The sequence below is a fragment of the Cricetulus griseus genome, chromosome 7 (assembly GCF_003668045.3).
Source record: "Cricetulus griseus strain 17A/GY chromosome 7, alternate assembly CriGri-PICRH-1.0, whole genome shotgun sequence".
Classification (NCBI taxonomy): Eukaryota; Metazoa; Chordata; class Mammalia; order Rodentia; family Cricetidae; genus Cricetulus; species Cricetulus griseus.
Window position 1 is genome coordinate 21914938 of NC_048600.1, and position 12633 is coordinate 21927570.

Here is a 12633-nt window from a genome sequence, read left to right on the forward strand (position 1 = left end):
AAGGAACTCTTGTGAACTGTCGCTATAAATTACTGTGTACATAGACCCCAGACTGTGCCAAAAAGACAAGTAATGGGCACCTATCATATAGTGATGGACTGTGGTTGAAATTTGATGAATATATTACATGAGAATCCATCTGCAATGTGTATGTGTATATAGCCAGTGCCGAAAAGTTAATGAAGCACATGTAAGAATGAGAGGGTGTAGAGGGAAGCAGATCTCCCCACAAATCTATAAATAATCAAGGTTATAGATAGATATGAAGGAATACTTTGGGGAATGAAAAGGAAATTATCTAAAGTTGAGCCAACAATGTTTAATATTAGTCATTGTTTTGTTTTTTATTTTTAGAAAGAAATTGTTCATTTTTACATTTTTTATTTAAATTCTTTAATTACCACTCATATTTACATATCCATCCCCCCCATTCCCTTGCGCTCCCATCCTCCCATGTTCCCCACCAACACCCCCAACCCATCCCACAACTCCTCCTCAGGGACAGATCCCCTCCACCGGGGACCTTCAAAGTATGTCATATGGTTTTGAAGAGGTCCCAGGCCCTCCTTGCTGTATCTGGGCAACAACAGCATCCCTCCATAGGGAATGGGCTCCCAAAGTCCATTTGTTCTCTAGGGATAAACCTTGGCTCTACCGTTAGAGGTTCCATAGACTGCCCTGGCCTCTTAGCTGGCACCCACATTCAGAGAGCTTGGTTCAGTCCAATGCTGGTTCCCCAGCTTTATGACTAGGGTCTCCATGCTCTCACTAGGTCAGGTCCACTGTTCCTGCAGGTCTCTCCAGCCCAGTCTTAGCTCCTTTGCTCATTGATCCTCCCTCTCCACAACTGAATTCTAGTAGTATGGTTCAGTGCTCAGCTGTGGCTGCCTGTTTCTGCTTTGAACAGCTACTGGATGAAGACTCTAGGAATGGTAACCAAGGTAAACACCAATCTCATTATAGGGGAAGGGCATCAATGGCATTTTCTCCACCACTGCTTGGATCCTTAGTCGGTGTCATCCCTGTGGGTCCCCTAACATTTCCCCTGTGCCAGACCTCTCTCCATACCTGTACTGTCTCCCTCTACCACATCACTTCTTCCCTTCCCCTTCCTCCCTCTAGCCCCTACCATGTCCCTTCCCTTTGACCCATCCCATGCCTCCCTGCTCTCAAGTTGATAATAATAATAAAACACAAAAATGTTATTTTTCAGTCCAACATAAAAGTGAAAATTTGGGATCAAGGGATTGCTTAATTAGTAAACTGCTTGCTACACAAACATGGAGATGTGAGCTTAATTCCAAAACCTTGAAAGCTTTATGCATTAATACATGCCTACCTGTAACTACAGCAAATCCCTGAGCCTCTGTCAGCCAGTTTAGCCTCCTAGGTGAGCCCAAGGCCAGTAAAAGATCTTGCCTCACAAAAAAAGAGGTGAAAAAAGAGGAAACCCAAAGTTGTCCCCTGACCTCCATACACACAATATATATACACATGCACACTGGTACACAAATAAATGCATGTGAACAGACACATTATTGAGTAAAACATATATCATTTACAGATAGACTTTGTGGTAGTTTGAAAAATGCCCCCCATAGGCCCATAGAGAGTGGCACTATTAGGAGATGTGGCCTTGTTGGAAGACATGTTACTTGGGGGGGGGAGGGGGTTTGAGGTCTTGGATGCTCAAGCCAGGCCCAGGGTCTCACTATCTTCCTACTGCCTGTCAATCTGGATGTAAAGCTCTCAGCTATCTCTCCAGTACCCATGTCTACCTGCATGTTGCCATGCTTCTTACCATGACAATAATGAACTAAACCTTTGAATTGTAAGCCAACCCCAATTAAATGTTTCCTTATAAGAGTTGCCATCCAGGCAGTGCTGGTACATGCCTTTAATCCCAGCACTAGGGAGGCAAAGGCAGGCAAATCTCTGTGAGTTCAAGGTCAGCCTGGTCGACAAAGCCACACAGAGAAACTGTGCTGTGAGAGAGAGAGAGAGAGAGAGAGAGAGAGAGAGAGAGAGATGCCATGTTCATGCTATCTCTTCACAGCAATAGAAACCATAAGACAAATTTAGTCCAAAACAAGCATTACCTTTGATATATTCCATCTTGTTTGTTCATTTGTCCTCTACTAGGTGTTGAACCTGGGGCTTCCTGCACACTAGGTAGAAGCTCTGCCTGTAAGTGAAATTTGTAGTACTTTTTATTTTTCAACCTTCATCAGTTCTTCCAGATAAGTAGGATTATGGGGTCTATTTCATCAGGTGTGACATTGCATTATTTAAGTGAGTAAACATATTAATAAAATCATGTTATTTGTGAGTTCATGAAGGAAAGTTTTCTGCTTGTGATTTGGGTTTGGGCATATCACCAGCCACAATTGCTGTTGTCTGAGTGATCTCCAAGGTTTTCTGCCTTCCTCTTAGGGTCATCTCAGTCTCTCCCAGGAAGGATGGGTCTGCTCTTTCAAATGAGGTTATGTCTGGTAGTGCATTCCTGTTGTGAACAAGATTACCAAGTTGCTAGGACACCAGACAGTCTTCTCCTTCTTTTAAAGACACAGTCTCTCCATGCAACCCTGGCTATTGTAGAACTCACTTTGCAGACCAGGCTGACCTCAAACTCACAGATATCTAACTGCCTCTGTCTCCCAAGTGCTAGGGTTAAAGGCATGTGCCACCAGGCCCAGATGAGCCTGTCTTGTTTTATCTTCCAACACATGAACATACTATCAGTTTGTCACCCCTGGTTATGAAGTAGTCTATCCTCTACCTTTAGATAACAGAGAAGCCTGGTGGGGGTGACATGGTGTAACATTTTACTAACGTTTAAGTTAACATACCTATATGTGCATCTTCATATATGAATCATATGTATGCTGTTGTTCTTATACTTTGTTCTTACTCATCACCCTCCCCAGGTAATTCAGTTTTACTTCAATACTTTTGATACCATGTCTGGTCAAACAACTCACCTGTGAATTGTCTATATGCAGAAAGTTAATAACATTGGACTATGAACTCCCTGAAACATGAGAAGTTGGAGTTCAAAATAGGGAGTGGAAGAGAGAAAGAAGAAAGGAAAAGAGGTAGGAGAGGAATGAGTGGAATTTTTTTTTTTGCATAAACTCCATCCTGATTCATTTGTAGTGGGATGTCCTGAGATAATTCAGCATCACAATTAATCTTAAATATGTTAAGAGACTAGGAAAATACTAAGGGTTTTGATAATAAGTATATATTGGTTCAGATCTAGGCTATGTATCTTACAATTCTGTATCCTTTGGGCAAATTGTTTATTAATTTTTCAGCCTTCTAATGTTTATCAGCAAGATGAAGAAAACATCTGTCTCCATGGCTACAAAGTACAGCCTAAAAGAAGCTAGAAGAGTTCTCAGGCACCTCTGTGCTCAATAGGAAGGCATCTGTGGTGCTAGGAAGGTGATTTAATAGGTAAATAGTTTACTGCATACATATGAGGACCCTAGTTCAGATATCAGCATCCCTCTAAAAGTCAGCACAGAGACACATCTCTGTCACTTTGGCACTGGGGAAAACAGATGGGAGAATCATGGAGGCTTACTAGTGAGACAATCACATGACATTGCAAACTTGCTGTTCAGTGAGAAATCCTACCTCAATAAATAAATAAAATATAAAAGAGATTGAGGAAAGACATCTCAATGTCAACCTGTGTCCTCACACACAAATTCATACTTGCATACACTCCCCACATACATACACAAATGCATGTTATGATCATTGAAAAGACTTGGCTTGTGAATAGAAGGTCTTCCCAGGTTCTAATTAATTTATGGAATAATGTTTTTAAAAAGTCAACAACAACAAAGGCTATTTAGATAGACTGATAACTTAAACTAAGAAATCAAAAAGCAGTGGAGAAAAACCTCCTCAGACTCATTTTCATGAAGCAAAGATTTTCCACAGGAGAAAGACAGTTGACTTTGTCCTTTGTCTATCGTCAAGTGAAAAGGAACATTCAGTGTCAGAACCAATCTGAAGGTTGAGTAGATGCCCATCCCCCCTGTGGATGCTGATATCTGAGGTGCTAGCCTCAGTCATTTCTTCACCTACATGTGCCAACTCTAAGCATATAAGGAGGTTAGCTATTTGGGATGTAGTTCATTCTGGAAATAGACTTCGTAGAAGAAATCATACATGCACTAGAAAAGAACAGAAGGGAATAGTGCACACTAAGAACATAAACTCCTTTTCCAGTAATTTAGAGGTCAGTGTAGCAGACAGCAAAGGGAGAACGATCAGATCCACAGTACATAAAGTGAATGCCTGGGAGTTCACATCCACCATGAGTACATAGGAAGAAAGGAGCCAAGCAGCACATATGTGAGCAGACGATGGTTGTGGGCAATCCACTCACTCTACTTGTTGACAAATATCAAGGATGACAGCTGAGTCATGGACTAAAAACAGAAGGGAGAAATATGATGTACCTTGTAGGAGGAAAACATGCAGCAGAGGGGAAAGAAGCACTTAAGCACATCTTAGAAATTCTGAGACAGAATTTCTGTGTATGATTTGATTCAGAATTCAGGAGAAAATGTCAGGAATTTCTCTGTCAGCTTCAACAAATAAAGGAGGTAGGGTTTCTGCAACAGAAGCACAAAGGAGAAATGCTTACATAATGTTATTCGTGGCATCCTGCCATGAGGAGACAGAGGGAGCATGTTGGGTTTTGGTCTTAGTTTTAGTGTTGAGCACAATGCCGGGTAAAGTGTAGCCATGTGGTAAGTATAGATGGTATTATCTGTGTTCATCTCTAGGTGTAAGGTACCAATGGTTGTTTCTTTTTATGAATTGATGGGATGTCCTTACAATAAGTACAACATGTTTTTAAATAAAGGAAAATGTCTGTAAATTTAGTGAGTGCTTCAGTTCTGTTAACCATGATTGACATCAACACTGAATAGTCTTCTAGGAAAAGGACACTGACAGTGTTAAGTTTTATTTCCCAACAAGCTGAATGTTTAGTGCCCTGTCCCCCACAGCCATGCTACAGGCATGGTCTGATCACAGTGCTGCCTACTCGACTCCTATTGCTGTAATTCCTAGCAAATGTGGAAAGATTCCAGCTTTGTGATTTCTATTTGTCTGCCTTCACATTTTAACAATTTATTTCCATGCTTTATCTCCCCTGCATGCTGAAAACAACAAATCTGACCTGTGTAACTCTGAAGGACACACTTGTGACCTTACCATGGCAATGACACGGAGGTTGTTGACAGGAGCTGCACCTAACAGATTTCATATAATTAGGAGAGGTGTTCAGAGGTACAGGGACTCAGATTGGAAACTCAGTCTGTTCTACTATTGAGAATGATATATTGAGAGCCTCCTGTCCCAGCCATATATCTGTGTGTGTGTAATATAAAATGTGTATTGTTTTATATATGTGAATGTAATATGCATATAAATAATGAAATCAAGGCTCAAATCCACTGAGACAGACATATTCATGAGGCATCCTGAAGTCCTACAGGACAAAACAGTTAAATCTGCAAGTGTGTAGGTATCAGAGAATGTGAAATGGTCCTAAGTAAGATTTCCTTCCATCTAGTGAACTGTGTTTTGGGTTTCCTATTTTTTAAGCAAATAATACTTATGTTTAAGACCCCTTCCCCAAGGGATCATTGTATTCTGATGGTTTTGAAATCTTTTTCCCCCAGATATAACCAATAATATTATATAGGTAAAGTCTGAGATTGGATCCCATTGGGAAACAGCAGGACTATGGACATAGCCCAGTCAGTTAAGTGCTTTCTGCAAAAACATGAGAGTCTGAGTTTGAATCCCAGCACTCATGTAAAAAGCATCCATGGTGGCACATGCCTGTAACCTGAGCATTGAAAAGGCAGACAGGAGGATTTCTAGAGCTCATTGGCTAGACTGTCTAGCCAACCAGTGAGCTTCAGGTTCAGAGACACAAAGAGCCTGTTCCAAAAATGAAGTTGGAGTGCAATTAAGAAAGATCAATACTCACCTTTCACCTCTACATGCACATGTGCATGCACACACAAAGGCACACACACAGAGACACATTACATACACACAGACACACACAGCACATACACAGACACACACAGAGAGCACACACAGACACACATGCACATACACACACACATAACACACACAGCATACACACAGACACATGCACAGCACACACAAAGCACACACACAGACACATACAGCCCATACACAGCACACCCATAATACATACACACCCAGACACACACAACACATACACAGACACACACAGCACATAAACACACACACACACACACACACACACACAGCGGCACGCATGGTACACACACACAGCACATGCACACACACAGCACACTCACACAGACACACACAATTTTTTAAAAGGAGACAAATGGCAGAGTACACTATTTGATAATTGAACAAATGGCATTTTTAAAGTCAAAGGCAAGACATGAAATTCTTTCCTCAGGCTTAACCTTGCATGAGTGTTTTCCCAGGAGAGAACAGCACAGGAAATAACCATCTTACTTAAGACATTTCTCCAGAAATGAGTGGTGAGTCACACACTAGGTAATTTTCTGGGTTAGTCAATATGCACTCAGGAACCAGGGAGCCTTTATTTGTTACCGGGAAAATGAGGTTAGGCAAAAAAAAAAAAAAAAAAAAAAAAAAAAAAAAAAAAAAAAAAAAATGGCTATGTCATTGAATCCATGTGCAAGTTACATAAAACAATGAATTTAAATGGTAAAAATCTGAAGGCTGGGGAGGTGTTTTAGTGAGTGAAGTGCTTGCTGTACAAGCATAAGGACCCAGGTTCAGATCCTCAGTACCCAGGTAAAAGGCTGGGTGTGTCAGTGAGGCTACTACTCACTGGCCAGACCACCTGGCTGACCTGTTAAGTCCCAGGTTCAGTGAAAAAACGTTTGGCTCAGCAAAATTAAATAGAGAATTACAGATGAACAGAACCAACATCAACTCTGTTCTTCACCACATGTATGCACGAGTCCATGCTCTTTCACATATAAATGTTACACACACACACACACACACACACACACACACACACACACACACACACACAAGCTTAGCATAATTCAAGCAGTTAACCAGAAAGACTGGGAAAATGTTGCAACCAGTTCAAACGTATCCAAAGTAGCTCAAAGAAATATCTATTTTATACAAAAATAAATGTGTTCATACAACATCTGCATGTTAAAATGAATCTAAAGACTGAGGAAAATTGGCATTTCCAGGGATACACAGGGAGAAACGAATTGTCCTCCCACTGGACAAAACTTGCTTGTTCTTGCTTGAATCTGAAACATCCTCTGTTGAATCATTCTTTGAAGATTTGGTTTCCAGTTTGTGTTACTATTGTAATGTTTATGGCACCTTTAGAAAGTGGACTTGGCTAGCAATGAGTAGTCAATAAGGGCAAAACTTAAAGGGTGTACCCACTGCTGCCTCCTTGTTTGTGGAGCTGTGACACACACGTCCTACCACACACTTTTGCAGTCACAGACTGGGTTGCTCCTACCCAACCATTGTACCTTCCCAGATACACAGAACTCAAGTCTCTCTGAAACAGTCAACCAAAATAAAACATCCATATGTTAAATTGTTTCTATCATATATTATGTCAGTGACCCAGTTGTTCAAATTCTTATTAGGTATTCACAACTTTATAATAGCTCAGAGACAAGAAAGACAGAAAGGCTCAATGGAAACATGTAACTCAGAGAGACGTGCTGCTTTTGTTTTTGTTTTTTTTCTTTATTTTTTTTATTTGAATTAGAAAAAAGATTGTTTTACCTGTCAATCCCAGTTCACACATAGACTGGAACTGACACGGAATCTCAGCAATGACACTTAACCTGCCAAGGCCACAGTGGGTATGCTACAAACTGAGATAAAACTCAAGGATTAGATTTAGTCAACACACATTCTCTGGTGTATTCTGGGCCCGAAGACCCCCATGGCATGTCCTAGAACTCTTTGAATCAATGGATGTTGTGTCCAGACTTTGCTGGTCTGCTTGCTGTCCTTGTGATTTAGGCTCCTGTGTGCAAAGCTCATCAGCAGGGTAAAGATTGGCCTCCCTCCCCACCTCCCCTGCCATTCCCCCTCAACTAATACCCTACCTATCACATATCCTTTCTGCTCCCCAGGGTGCGAGAGGCATTCCATAGAGGGTCATCAGAGTCTATCATATCCTTTGGGATAGGGCCTAGGCCCACCCCAGTGTGTCTTGGCTCAGGGAGTATTCCTCTATGTGGAATGGGCTCCCAAAGTCCACACCTATGCTAGGGGTAAGTACTGAACTACTAGAGGAGGTCCCATAGATTTCCGAGGTCTCCTCACTGAAACCTATGTTCCTGGGGTATGGATCAGTCTCATGCTGGTATCCCAGCTATAAGTCTGGGGACCAAGAGCTCCCCTTTGTTCAGGACAGCTGTTTCTGTGGGTTTTACCAGCCTGGTCTGGACCCCTGTACATATCATTCGTCCTTCTCTGCAACTGAAATCCAGTTGAGTTCAGTGATCAGTTGTGGGTGTCGGCTTCTACTTCCACCAGCTGCTGGATGAAGCCTATAGAGTGGCATATAAGTCAGTCATCAATCTCATTATCAGGGGAGGGTATTTAAGGTAGCCTCTCCTCTGTTGCTCAGATTGTTAGTTGGTGTCATCCTTGTAGATCTCCAGACCTTTCCCTAGTGCCTGATTTCTCTGTAAACCTAAAATGTCTCCCTCTATTATGGTATCTCCATTCTTGTTTTCTTCTATTCTTCCCCTGACTCAACCTTTCTGCTCCCTCATGTCCTCCTCCCCCTCCTCTTCTCTCCTTCTCATTCTCCTAGCTCCCTCCCCCCCACCTTCCTTGCTCCCAATTTGCTCAGGAGATCTTGTCTCTTTCCCCTTCTCCAGGGGACCATGTAGAGTAAAGGAATACCAGCTGCTTTTGTTTTTAATGAATTCACTTTGTAATATGTTTGGTTTGTTCCAGAACCTTCCACAGGTCTGACTACATAGTATTTGATGGATCCCAAATACTTTGAGCCAGCCCCAGGCTCTTCCTCTGAGAACTTGAGCAGCTTCTATCTGGCTTCCAGAGCCAGAAACTCCAGAGGCATCCCTTTGCTCTGTCCATCCATCACTTTCAAATTGTAGCTGTCCTTTTTAGCATCAACTGTCAACTTGACAGACAGAGCATGATGTCACCTAAAAGATGAGTCTCAGTTGGGTAATTGTCTTGATATCATTGGTCTGTGGGCATGTCTGTGATGGGTTTTCTTGATCAATGACTGATGTGTGATAGCCCAGCCCACTGTGGGCTGGGCTGTACAAGGAAGCTATGGAGTGAGCCAGGAAGCAATGTTCTTCCTTGATTCCTCCCTTGAACTCCTACCCTGATTTCCCCCAACGACGGATTGTGACCAGGATGGGTAAGACAATTAAAACCTTTCTTCCTCCCTTACCTATGGTTTCTATCGCTGTGTTAAAATACCATGAGCAGGTAACTTATAAAAGAAGAGTTTATTTGGGACTTACTGTTCCAGAGAATAAGAGTCTGTTACCATCACAGCAAGGAAGCATGGCAGCCAGTACCAGGTATGGCAGCAGGAACATGAGAGGCCAGCAGAAATCAGAGAGTAAAGAGGGAATGGAGCACGGCTTTTGAAACCTCAAACCTGGTGACACACTTCCTCCACCAAAGCCACACCTCCTAAACTCCTCCAAACAGTGCCACAGCTAAGAACTAAGTATTTAAGTGCCCAACAATACAGGCTCTTCTCATTGAAGGCACCACTTTCCCCAAGTTGCTTTGACTCAGCACATCTTAGGCATCTTAGTGCAACAACAGAAAGTAGAACATTAGCTCTTCCCTCAATCTGGCCTCAAATGAGTCACTGACACTGGTGTCCTCTGTGTCTATCTCCTCACAGCTATCCCCCCAAGCTCTTATCTCCCTCTGATACAGTTATTGATGTGTTAAGTTCTAATGTAGCATATGCATATGTCTAATGCTTGTGATGGAGATTTAAATAGGCATCATGCTCTCCACTTGTAGAATAAAGGGTCCTGGGCACAGCTGTGGTTATCTTCTCTAAGAAGCACTACTTTCTATTGAATGTTGTCTTCTCTGTGCTCCACAAGGACCTCATTTACTCCTCCTGTAGGGACCTTGTTCTGACATTTTCCAGATTCATCATTGTAGACACCTGTCGTCCTACATTGTAGAAGATGAGCCTTGAAAGTTCTTGGTAAAAGAACAGGCAGTTCGATTGAATTATGAAAGAACTTACTGTGTACCATCAAACAACATAGAATTCAGCTGAAAGACATGACCTTACAGTGATACTCATAATGGAAGCTGAATGGCACAGAGATGGAAGCAAATGTGAAGTCAGGGTGCAAGGGCTCACAAAATGTCAGTGAACTGGGGATCAAATAAATGCTGGACTATTTCAGTGGCTGTCCCATTTCTAACAGCATAAGAGCATCCCACGAAAGTGACCTCACTCCCTCCCAAAGCTGAGCCCACCTGAGTATATATTCAGTCTCAGCTTTGGGCTTTTTCATTTGTATTATTTTGTTTTACTTAATACCCCATATTTATGCAGACTACATGGATACATCTAGATAAAAGATGCCTTTTTAAAACCTGTGGCTTTGTGCACCTCTGTCAAGCATTCACTTCACTATTTCAAGACTGCTGAAGGCCATTGTCACGTGTTTTCTGAAAGTCCTAGAAGTATGTGAATACAGCTGAGCATGCTTACCCCTCTGTACCCTCCTTACTTCCCTTGCCATCGGTCAAACCCAGTGAGTTCCATCAGACTTTGGAATTTATTCTCTCACTTGTTGAAATGGCATCTCCAGCTAACCAGAGAACACAGGCATTTTAGAAGTTGATTACAATGGTCAACACATCGCACTCTCTTCCCTTGAGAGAAAGTTCTTAAGCTAAATTCCCCAGCTTCCTTTTCTATATCCACTCCCAGGGGAGAGAAATGACATAAGTAGGGATTTAGCAGAAAAAAATGGCAGTGAGAAGCTCTGTCAGTCCTGTTCCTTTTTGTCCTTGGGATCCTATACTTCTGACAGTACCTGTTCCACCCTTCTCTGAGATACCAACTTTATAGGGTTCAAGGCCCAATGTCAGAAATCTGGGGCCTGCCTTTGTGGTCCACAGTTCATGATGGATGATAGCATTCCTTAGTCACTGCACTGATAGAAGCTTGACTTTAGTAGTGAAAAGGATACTGTGCTTTCTGTCTTGAGGTCAAAGAAGCATGTTCCTGCTTAGGGGTCTGTAAGCCTTCAACAGTACATTCCTCTATGGTAGACACCATAGGTCCAGGGTAATTTGGTGGCCTTGCTCTAGGCTCTCTGATGCTGGAGGAAAAGCATGGGAGGTGGGGGCTAAGGGGCTCTGGATGGAAGAGGGTTGAGCAGAGGTAAGTCGTATTTGACAGCCAGAAGTTTCTTCTCAGCAGGACACTACTTCCTCCCTGGAAACACACCCGGAAGTGCATTACTTGCCTTGCTTAGTCTGTTTCTAGAAACCACTAAGTGGATGTAGCATTTTACCCTGCTGGTTTGATTTCTTACCTAGCCTGTCCTCCATCAGGGCTCACAAAAGCTGCCCTACAATTACAGCAATCTGACAGGCACTTCACAATTTCCCGAGCTCTTAAGTGGGTTTGCTTCCTCCCTCCTTTCATTTCCCAAAGAGTAATTGGAGTGAGTCAGTCTCTCTCGCCTATTGCCTCCTATTTGCAGAGCACACTCCTTAAGGAGGACTAAGGCAGGTATTGCTTCAGTCTCCTTACCAATTTGTAGTTGGAGGCAGCCAACAAGCAAGCATGGTTTTGACCTTTACAGCTTCTATTTTTCTCTAGTCAGCTCAGCACTGGCTTAGGATTTAAGAGTTCAGCCTGTTGATCAAACTCATCCTTGTTCATCCCAATTCATGCAAGACTGGCACCAGTACCAGTTTTCCTTCTCAGACCAGTGTTCCTTCCCAAACCAATCCCACAAAACCCTATGAACTTTCACTTAGGCAGTGTGCTTTCATTGTTATCAAAAAACCCTCAGCTTCTTTTCTCTCTAACTTTTCTTGTATAGTTCTCCTTTAATTTTTTTCTTTCATCCAGAGAAATTGGCTGCTATCTATAATACTAGCACTTGGGAGACTAAGACAAGGAGATGTTTTTGAGTTCAAGGCCAGCCTTGGCTACATAGAGAGTCTCAGCATATCCTTGACTGCAAAGCATGCCCTGCACCAAAAAAAAAAAAAAAGCCAAAAGAAAAGTAATATTATATGTGTGTGTGTTATATGTATACATGTGCACAGATATGTTATATGTATCTATGTGTTTGTGTATGTATGTATATATGTGCTCATGTGTATGCATATATGTATATATAAAAATATATGTATGTTTGTATTTTTTAGGCTAATCCAAGTGTAACCTTCAAAGATGAATCCTACTTTCCCAAAGATATTGCTTCATGGCTTATCTACTTTATTTGTTACTAAAACTATCTGCTCTGTGAAACTTTGAGATTCATATGCATCAAGAAGCTTGGAGACTTATCA